This window comes from Neodiprion pinetum, chromosome 2, assembly GCF_021155775.2.
Source record: "Neodiprion pinetum isolate iyNeoPine1 chromosome 2, iyNeoPine1.2, whole genome shotgun sequence".
In the NCBI taxonomy this organism is placed as follows: Eukaryota; Metazoa; Arthropoda; class Insecta; order Hymenoptera; family Diprionidae; genus Neodiprion; species Neodiprion pinetum.
The window spans coordinates 5647062-5657021 of NC_060233.1; positions in this window are offsets into that span (position 1 = coordinate 5647062).

The window sequence follows — 9960 nt, forward strand, 5'->3', positions numbered from 1 at the left end:
GATTCTAGATCATCTAAAGCGTAACAGTTAGTTTTAGCAATCAGTATTGGGTGTTGGGTCAGTATCAATTTTTAATGACTAAAAATTCTATGATTTAAAAAAAAAAAAAATAACTTATGAATTGAACTCAACTCCCTTACACGGTAGATAAAAATCCACAATCTGCTTATTTAGCACGACTAATAAATTTGACTAACCAATTTCCAACAAAATAGTATAACTGTTGATATTGTGCAAAAATTTGTAATCATATTAGTTATTGTTTCGAATCCTACTTCTAAAATGTACATTTGTTAATAATGCAAAAATTTTGTCTTTCTTTTTTTGTACTGATTTTTTACACCATGTTGAATTTTAGATAATTGTGATAAAATAAGAGGGCACTCCATTACATTTCAGTAGCAAAGTACAAAAGTTGGTGATTGCTCCAGAATATACAGATCTTTTTTTCCGCTTACTAAAACTACTTGCTGCTAAGACGTAATGAATATATATCTAATTTTACTGGAATGTGATGCTATAGAAGAGTAAGAATTCAGTTTTAGCCGAAAGTTGTTGGTATTAATACATGCGTCAGTTTTTGATCGCTATAAATGATTGAATATTATTTGGGTATAAAATATAGTGAGATTGATTATGCATTTAATAACTTTTTAAAATAAATTTTTGTATAAAATACTTCTGTATCATTTATATTTTGTTTTGCATTGTTGTGGGTTTCCGTTTTCTGGCCAAAAAAAAAAACCGTACTAACCAATTACCACGTGTAATCAACCCGCTATATTTTATCAGAAAAGTAATTAGTATATGCAATAAGTGAAAGACTCACGTATGTAAACTTTCAGCTGTAAGTGAAATCTCGTTTTGAATTTCGCAAAATAGTCGGCATGTAAATTTTCAATCGAAAGATTAAATAATTGTATATATTGTATTTTGCTGAATATTTACTTATCATTAATTCGTAATATGATTGGTATAAAGTTTTTGACGGCTGTGTAAAGTTGTATGGTCTTATCTTCCAACTATTTTGTTACTATAGTTAAAGTGTCTCGATGATTAGATTACCATAGGCCAAGAGAATTACTTGGTAAAATGTCGCGGTTTGAACATTTTTTATCCTCTCTTTGTCAATTTGGCAATATTATTTCATCACAGAGTAACTGACATGGGCGAGTAATTATTTACTGCCCTAAGAGTTTTTCTTGAAACCTGTAGAACGTTTAGGTACTTGATATTAATTGCGGAGTTCGCAAAATTGTTGCACACCCACAACACATTCATTGTCAGTTCTCTTGGCCTCGGCAAGGACTTGCAATATTTGTGAAAAAAATATCAACTATTTGATAATTCAGTAAGACGTCGCGATTATAATTTTTGAATATTCCCTATGCAATTCCTTTCGTTAGCTGCATATATGCTCCGCGAATTACTATTCAATTTGCAAATCTGCACTTCATACCCTACAGTGTGTACTGTACATTGTCAGTGATAAGAGATCAAGTTTTAAAAGCCTATATTGTACAGAATGTAATATAAATATTGGTTAATTTTCGATTGTTTCGTACACATAATTGATAATAATAATAAATTTAATATTATATAGTTTTATTATAATATAAATGAAGTACTATGATATTTAGTTATTGTATATAGTGTACAAGAGAAGCTGGTCTTGTAAGATAAAGATAAGGTGTTTTAATGTGCACATAGCCGCGTCATTGTCAATAATCATATTACTACGATTAATAATAATTACAGTTTTTTAAATTCTGTCTCTTGTGACTCAGTTATTACATATTTTGTTAATTGATTACACACTCTTACCCACATTGTTATAACTATATACATAGGAACGGATGCTAAACGATACAATTTTTCTGAGCACAGTTTTACCTTACTTTTCACATGTGTGAAACCAATAATAATACATCGTGTGCAATCCCGATCGGGTATTTTGGCAGATTGAGGAAACGGCTCGAACTTCTGACAATGTCAGTATTATCAATATTCGGTTTGATCTAGACTGTTGATCAATTCTAGATCGATTTGCTAAATATATATATATATATAGATCTTGTCTAATACTTAATTTGAATAATCTGCTAATAAGAATACAGTTATTTGGTTTTGATATATTCAGTTAACAAACGAGTATCTGTTGATAGTTTTTTTTTTCGAAATATTGCGAAGTTCATGATTTGTATCTACTAATTTGAACAAAAATTGGAGAATTATTGCAATACATATCATACGATCCGTTTCATAAATGAGGCCGTTTTCGATTTTAAACTTCAAAAGTGAGGGATGATTTAGTTCTATTTGAATCATAAGAATGCATAGCATCGTACTCTAGCGGAACATAGAAATGTATATGCTTAGTTGAGAAATCGATGCTAGTGGTTGGTTCTCAAATAACCAATGAAAATATGGTGAAACCCTTGCTTGCGATTAAACAAGATTAATGATTTTCGTTTGATAACGAAGAATACTATAATATAGCACGTAAGGTGTAGTTGTGTGTAAATTTCTCCAATCGATCGATTCTAAAGGTACTAAAACGCTAATGCGTTAAGCCCCTGATCACGGGCAATTCAATGTACTTCAGACTGAAATTCTTTTCTACAGAGTTGACTGAAGATCGCTGAAGACAGCCATACATGGATATTCTTTTAACGCGAGCAAAAGGGCGTGACGGGTGTAGGGGTAATGGCAGTACCTTACTCTTACCGACTCGGTTGTAAGGCTTACAATGTTAACTGAGTAGGTAACGGTAGGATATTTCTGTAGCAAAGCTCCCTCACCGTCTCTCTCTTAGTTATTAAGAATATAAAGAGGGATACCCCTGGGTAAATTTTTGTGTCCACTTTTCGTCGGGAGAGTGGGCCCAGGAGGGCCTGGGAACGTAGGAGGGTTCTGCTCTATCGACTCTATCTAACAGGCTCGCAACGACATTCGTAGCAGCCAAAGTAGTATCGGTATGGATGCCTGAAGTTGAGTAGGTACAAAGTGAACGCGTGAGACTACTCATCAAGTGCGACTTAGAAATGTCGATCTGCTCGATCGTTGACTGACGAATATTGCAGAACATCAGAGACTTACCAATTTCGACATGAAGCCGGCTGCATTCATCTTCCGAGTAACACAGTCTTCGCAATGGTAAGCCCAAGCCGGTACTTAGCCTGTGTGTACTTATCAACTTGTCGGCGATACAAGAAATTAATAATGAGAATAAATTTCTTCCAAAATTCGTAGCATAACACAGGATTCGTACCCACAGGGAAACCCTGAAGAACCGGGAAAACTCAGGGAGTTTCTTACAGCAGGTAGAAGTCAGGGAATTTCGAAAATGAGACTGGAATTTTAAGTTTCTTGGAGAAATAAACTCGTTCTTATACGTACATTACTTGATATCAAACCTCCTTTCGTTTTTTCCTTACTGAAAATCGCTGGCTGTTATTTGTAAATTAGTAGTCGAACACTAAATTGATTACTAGGTAATATTGAAGGTATTAGTATTATTAAGCAGAAAAATTGTCATTAACCAGCAGGATATTTCTTGGAAGGTTACTGAAAAAAATCCTATTTTCAGGCTGGAACACCTCGAAAAGTCAAGGAATTTTGGGTTCTAAAAAGCGTACGAACCCTGAAAACAGTGATTTAATTAAAGTATAGGTACCCAAGAGAAGAATGTATACATATATCATAAATAATAATAGATCAGATGTAATAATGATGCTGAGACCAAAAGTATGTATGTATAAACGGTCCATGTACGATATTATTATAATGATCCGTTTATGATTAATGAGTGATGCATGCCGTAAATTTTATAATTTTCCTGGAGACAAACTAGATTATCAACGATAGTACGGCTATAATATGAAATTAGAAGAATTATTCATTTCGAAATGGGATTCTATTTGACACGCGCTCGATGAATTCCGTAACATTAATATTCATAATTATTACAACAACTTTTCATTTCTTCTCTCGATCTTAAATTTTCGTAGGCATAGAATCGAAACGCTGTTTTAGCTAGTCGCAAGTGAAGTATCTACGTTGGGTAGAGAAGCAGAATTGTTTTTCGAAAAGTGTTCGTATGGAAAAAAATTCAGAGTAACTGTAATACATCACGGATGCACAAATTTTGATCGAGATGAAATGGATGCTCCGGATATGAGACGGTATTTAACGCAATGTCCCCATTTGAAGACTTAAAAAGGTGATGGTCGGCGACTTTTTTTTCTTTTGATAGGGAGATAAAAGAACGAACCTTCTTAGAACTTCCAGTGTATTTTAACACACATTTCAAATGTACGCGCAAACATTTTTATCATCCAACTGTCGCAGAACGGCAGCGTTACTAGCTGACCCGTTAACTGAAGAATGAATCCTTAGCCCACCGCTGACCATCGAATGGCCAAGCCGCTTGAGTCTGCAATCGGGAGAAAAGATGGCAGTGCGTATTTCTTGTCTGAAGTGTAAAAACTGAAATCATTATACATCGTATCATATTGTATAATCATATCGTACGTATCATACATATCATGTATAATACATCATTCGTAGTATTGAAGTTGAAAACCAAAGTTTGGATGTTCGGATAATCAGAAAGTGACGTCATCCAAAATTTTTTTTCTATGAGCCTTACTTTTTCTTCATTTTTGGAGCCGAGAATTTGTAGTCCCAGATTCGATTTGAATGACCCTTACCTGACTAATTGGACCCTCAGAAACTCAGAAATCGCAGCGAAAAGAGCGTGGGATCTACAGGAGAGAAATTACAAAAGAAAAAGCACCTGCTGAAATATGTCGAAAACGCAGGTCTCGTTTTTTGGCTGTAACTTTTGATGCGTTGATCGCAGCGTATCGGGACTGCGCCCAATCAATTTCTCTCGCAGAATTACGTCGGAATAGTGCATGAAAGAAATGATTCCGGCACTTCTCAAAATCGTGAAAATTTTCGCCAAAAATGCAAAGGGGTTAGCATTACTTTTTTTTTTGGGCAAAAAACTTTCGGTCTCAGATTCGATTTGAATGACCCTTACCTGACTAATTGGACCCTCAGAAACTCAGAAAACGCAGCGAAAAGAGCGTAGGACCAACAGGAGAAAAACGGCGAGCGAAAAAGCACCTGCTGAAATATGTCGAAAACGCAGGTCTCGTTTTTTGGCTGTAACTTTTGATGCGTTGATCGCAGCGTATCGGGACTGCGCCCAATCTATTTCTCTCCCAAAATTACGTCGGAATAGTGCATAAAAGAAATCATTCCGGTACTTTTCAAAATCGTGAAAATTTTCGCCAAAAATGCAAAGGGGTTAGCCTTCCTTTTTTTTTGGGCAAAAAACTTTTGGTCTCATATTCGATTTAAATGACCCTTTCCTGACTAATTGGACCCCCAGGAACTCGGAAATCGCAGCGAAAAGAGCGTGGGATCTACAGGAGAGAAATTACGAAAGAAAAAGCACCTGCTGAAATATGTCGAAAACGCAGGTCTCGTTTTTTGGCTGTAACTTTTGATGCGTTGATCGCAGCGTATCGGGACTGCGCCCAATCGATTTCTCTCGCAAAATTACGTCGGAATAGTGCATGAAAGAATTTATTCCGGCACTTTTCAAAATCGCGAAAATTTTTGCCATAAATGCAAAGGGGTTAGCCTGACTTTTTTTTTGAGCAAAAAAATTTTGGTCTCAGATTCGATTTAAATGACCCTTTCCTGACTAATTGGACCCCCAGGAACTCCGAAATCGCAGCGAAAAGAGCGTGGGATCCACAGGAGAGAAATTACGAAAGAAAAAGCACCTGCTGAAATATGTCGAAAACGCAGGTCTCGTTTTTTGGCTGTAACTTTTGATGCGTTGATCGCAGCGTATCGGGACTGCGCCCAATCTATTTCTCTCCCACAATTACGTCGGAATAGTGCATAAAAGAAATTATTCCGGCACTTTTCAAAATCGCGAAAATTTTCGCTAAAAATGCAAAGGGGTTAGCCTTCCTTTTTTTTTGGGCAAAAAACTTTTGGTCTCAGATTCGATTTAAATGACCCTTTCCTGACTAATTGGACCCCCAGGAACTCAGAAATCGCAGCGAAAAGAGTGTGGGATCTACAGGAGAGAAATTACGAAAGAAAAAGCACCTGCTGAAATACGTCGAAAACGCAGGTCTCGTTTTTTGGCTGTAACTTTTAATGCGTTGATCGCAGCGTATCGGGACTGCGCCCAATCTATTTCTCTCCCAAAATCACGTCGGAATAGTGCATGAAAGAAATTATTCCGGTACTTTTCAAAATCGCGAAAATTTTCGCCAAAAATGCAAAGGGGTTAGCCTTCCTTTTTTTTTGGGCAAAAAACTTTTGGTCTCAGATTTGATTTAAATGACCCTTTCCTGACTAATTGGACCCCCAGGAACTCAGAAATCGCAGCGAAAAGAGCGTGGGATCTACAGGAGAGAAATTACGAAAGAAAAAGCACCTGCTGAAATATGTCGAAAACGCAGGTCTCGTTTTTTGGCTGTAACTTTTGATGCGTTGATCGCAGCGTATCGGGACTGCGCCCAATCGATTTCTCTCCCACAATTACGTCGGAATAGTGCATAAAAGAAATTATTCCGGCACTTCTCAAAATCGCGAAAATTTTCGCTAAAAATGCAAAGGGGTTAGCCTTCCTTTTTTTTTGGGCAAAAAACTTTTGGTCTCAGATTCGATTTAAATGACCCTTTCCTGACTAATTGGACCCCCAGGAACTCAGAAATCGCAGCGAAAAGAGTGTGGGATCTACAGGAGAGAAATTACGAAAGAAAAAGCACCTGCTGAAATACGTCGAAAACGCAGGTCTCGTTTTTTGGCTGTAACTTTTGATGCGTTGATCGCAGCGTATCGGGACTGCGCCCAATCGATTTCTCTCGCAAAATTACGTCGGAATAGTGCATGAAAGAATTTATTCCGGCACTTTTCAAAATCGCGAAAATTTTTGCCATAAATGCGAAGGGGTTAGCCTGACTTTTTTTTTGAGCAAAAAACTTTTGGTCTCAGATTCGATTTAAATGACCCTTTCCTGACTAATTGGACCCCCAGGAACTCCGAAATCGCAGCGAAAAGAGCGTGGGATTCACAGGAGAGAAATTACGAAAGAAAAAGCACCTGCTGAAATATGTCGAAAACGCAGGTCTCGTTTTTTGGCTGTAACTTTTGATGCGTTGATCGCAGCGTATCGGGACTGCGCCCAATCGATTTCTCTCGCAAAATTACGTCGGAATAGTGCATGAAAGAATTTATTCCGGCACTTTTCAAAATCGCGAAAATTTTTGCCATAAATGCAAAGGGGTTAGCCTGACTTTTTTTTTGAGCAAAAAAATTTTGGTCTCAGATTCGATTTACATGACCCTTTCCTGACTAATTGGACCCCCAGGAACTCCGAAATCGCAGCGAAAAGAGCGTGGGATCCACAGGAGAGAAATTACGAAAGAAAAAGCACCTGCTGAAATATGTCGAAAACGCAGGTCTCGTTTTTTGGCTGTAACTTTTGATGCGTTGATCGCAGCGTATCGGGACTGCGCCCAATCTATTTCTCTCCCAAAATTACGTCGGAATAGTGCATAAAAGAAATCATTCCGGTACTTTTCAAAATCGTGAAAATTTTCGCCAAAAATGCAAAGGGGTTAGCCTTACTTTTTTTTTGAGCAAAAAACTTTTGGTCTCAGATTCGATTTAAATGACCCTTTCCTGACTAATTGGACCCCCAGGAACTCAGAAATCGCAGCGAAAAGAGCGTGGGATCTACAGGAGAGAAATTAAGAAAGAAAAAGCACCTGCTGAAATATGTCGAAAACGCAGGTCTCGTTTTTTGGCTCTAACTTTTGATGCGTTGATCGCAGCGTATCGGGACTGCGCCCAATCAATTTCTCTCGCAAAATTACGTCGGAATAGTGCATGAGAGAATTTATTCCAGCACTTTTCAAAATCGCGAAAATTTTCGCCAAAAATGCAAAGGGGTTAGCCTTACTTTTTTTTTGAGCAAAAAACTTTTGGTCTCAGATTCGATTTAAATGACCCTTTCCTGACTAATTGGACCCCCAGGAACTCAGAAATCGCAGCGAAAAGAGCGTGGGATCTACAGGAGAGAAATTAAGAAAGAAAAAGCACCTGCTGAAATATGTCGAAAACGCAGGTCTCGTTTTTTGGCTCTAACTTTTGATGCGTTGATCGCAGCGTATCGGGACTGCGCCCAATCAATTTCTCTCGCAAAATTACGTCGGAATAGTGCATGAAAGAAATGATTCCGGCACTTCTCAAAATCGTGAAAATTTTCGCCAAAAATGCAAAGCGGTTAGCCTTACTTTTTTTTTTGGGCAAAAAACTTTCGGTCTCAGATTCGATTTGAATGACCCTTACCTGACTAATTGGACCCTCAGAAACTCAGAAGACGCAGCGAAAAGAGCGTAGGACCAACAGGAGAAAAACGGCGAGCGAAAAAGCACCTGCTGAAATATGTCGAAAACGCAGGTCTCGTTTTTTGGCTGTAACTTTTGATGCGTTGATCGCAGCGTATCGGGACTGCGCCCAATCTATTTCTCTCCCAAAATTACGTCGGAATAGTGCATAAAAGAAATCATTCCGGTGCTTTTCAAAATCGTGAAAATTTTCGCCAAAAATGCAAAGGGGTTAGCCTTCCTTTTTTTTTGGGCAAAAAACTTTTGGTCTCATATTCGATTTAAATGACCCTTTCCTGACTAATTGGACCCCCAGGAACTCAGAAATCGCAGCGAAAAGAGCGTGGGATCTACAGGAGAGAAATTACGAAAGAAAAAGCACCTGCTGAAATACGTCGAAAACGCAGGTCTCGTTTTTTGGCTGTAACTTTTGATGCGTTGATCGCAGCGTATCGGGACTGCGCCCAATCTATTTCTCTCCCAAAATCACGTCGGAATAGTGCATGAAAGAAATTATTCCGGTACTTTTCAAAATCGCGAAAATTTTCGCCAAAAATGCAAAGGGGTTATAGCCTTCCTTTTTTTTTGGGCAAAAAACTTTTGGTCTCAGATTTGATTTAAATGACCCTTTCCTGACTAATTGGACCCCCAGGAACTCAGAAATCGCAGCGAAAAGAGCGTGGGATCTACAGGAGAGAAATTACGAAAGAAAAAGCACCTGCTGGAATATGTCGAAAACGCAGGTCTCGTTTTTTGGCTCTAACTTTTGATGCGTTGATCGCAGCGTATCGGGACTGCGCCCAATCAATTTCTCTCGCAAAATTACGTCGGAATAGTGCATGAAAGAAATGATTCCGGCACTTCTCAAAATCGTGAAAATTTTCGCCAAAAATGCAAAGGGGTTAGCCTTACTTTTTTTTTCGGGCAAAAAACTTTCGGTCTCAGATTCGATTTGAATGACCCTTACCTGACTAATTGGACCCTCAGAAACTCAGAAAACGCAGCGAAAAGAGCGTAGGCCCAACAGGAGAAAAACGGCGAGCGAAAAAGCACCTGCTGAAATATGTCGAAAACGCAGGTCTCGTTTTTTGGCTGTAACTTTTGATGCGTTGATCGCAGCGTATCGGGACTGCGCCCAATCGATTTCTCTCCCACAATTACGTCGGAATAGTGCATAAAAGAAATTATTCCGACACTTTTCAAAATCGCGAAAATTTTCGCTAAAAATGCAAAGGGGTTAGCCTTCCTTTTTTTTTGGGCAAAAAACTTTTGGTCTCAGATTTGATTTAAATGACCCTTTCCTGACTAATTGGACCCCCAGGAACTCAGAAATCGCAGCGAAAAGAGCGTGGGATTTACAGGAGAGAAATTACGAAAGAAAAAGCACCTGCTGAAATATGTCGAAAACGCAGGTCTCGTTTTTTGGCTGTAACTTTTGATGCGTTGATCGCAGCGTATCGGGACTGCGCCCAATCGATTTCTCTCGCAAAATTACGTCGGAATAGTGCATGAAAGAATTTATTCCGGCACTTTT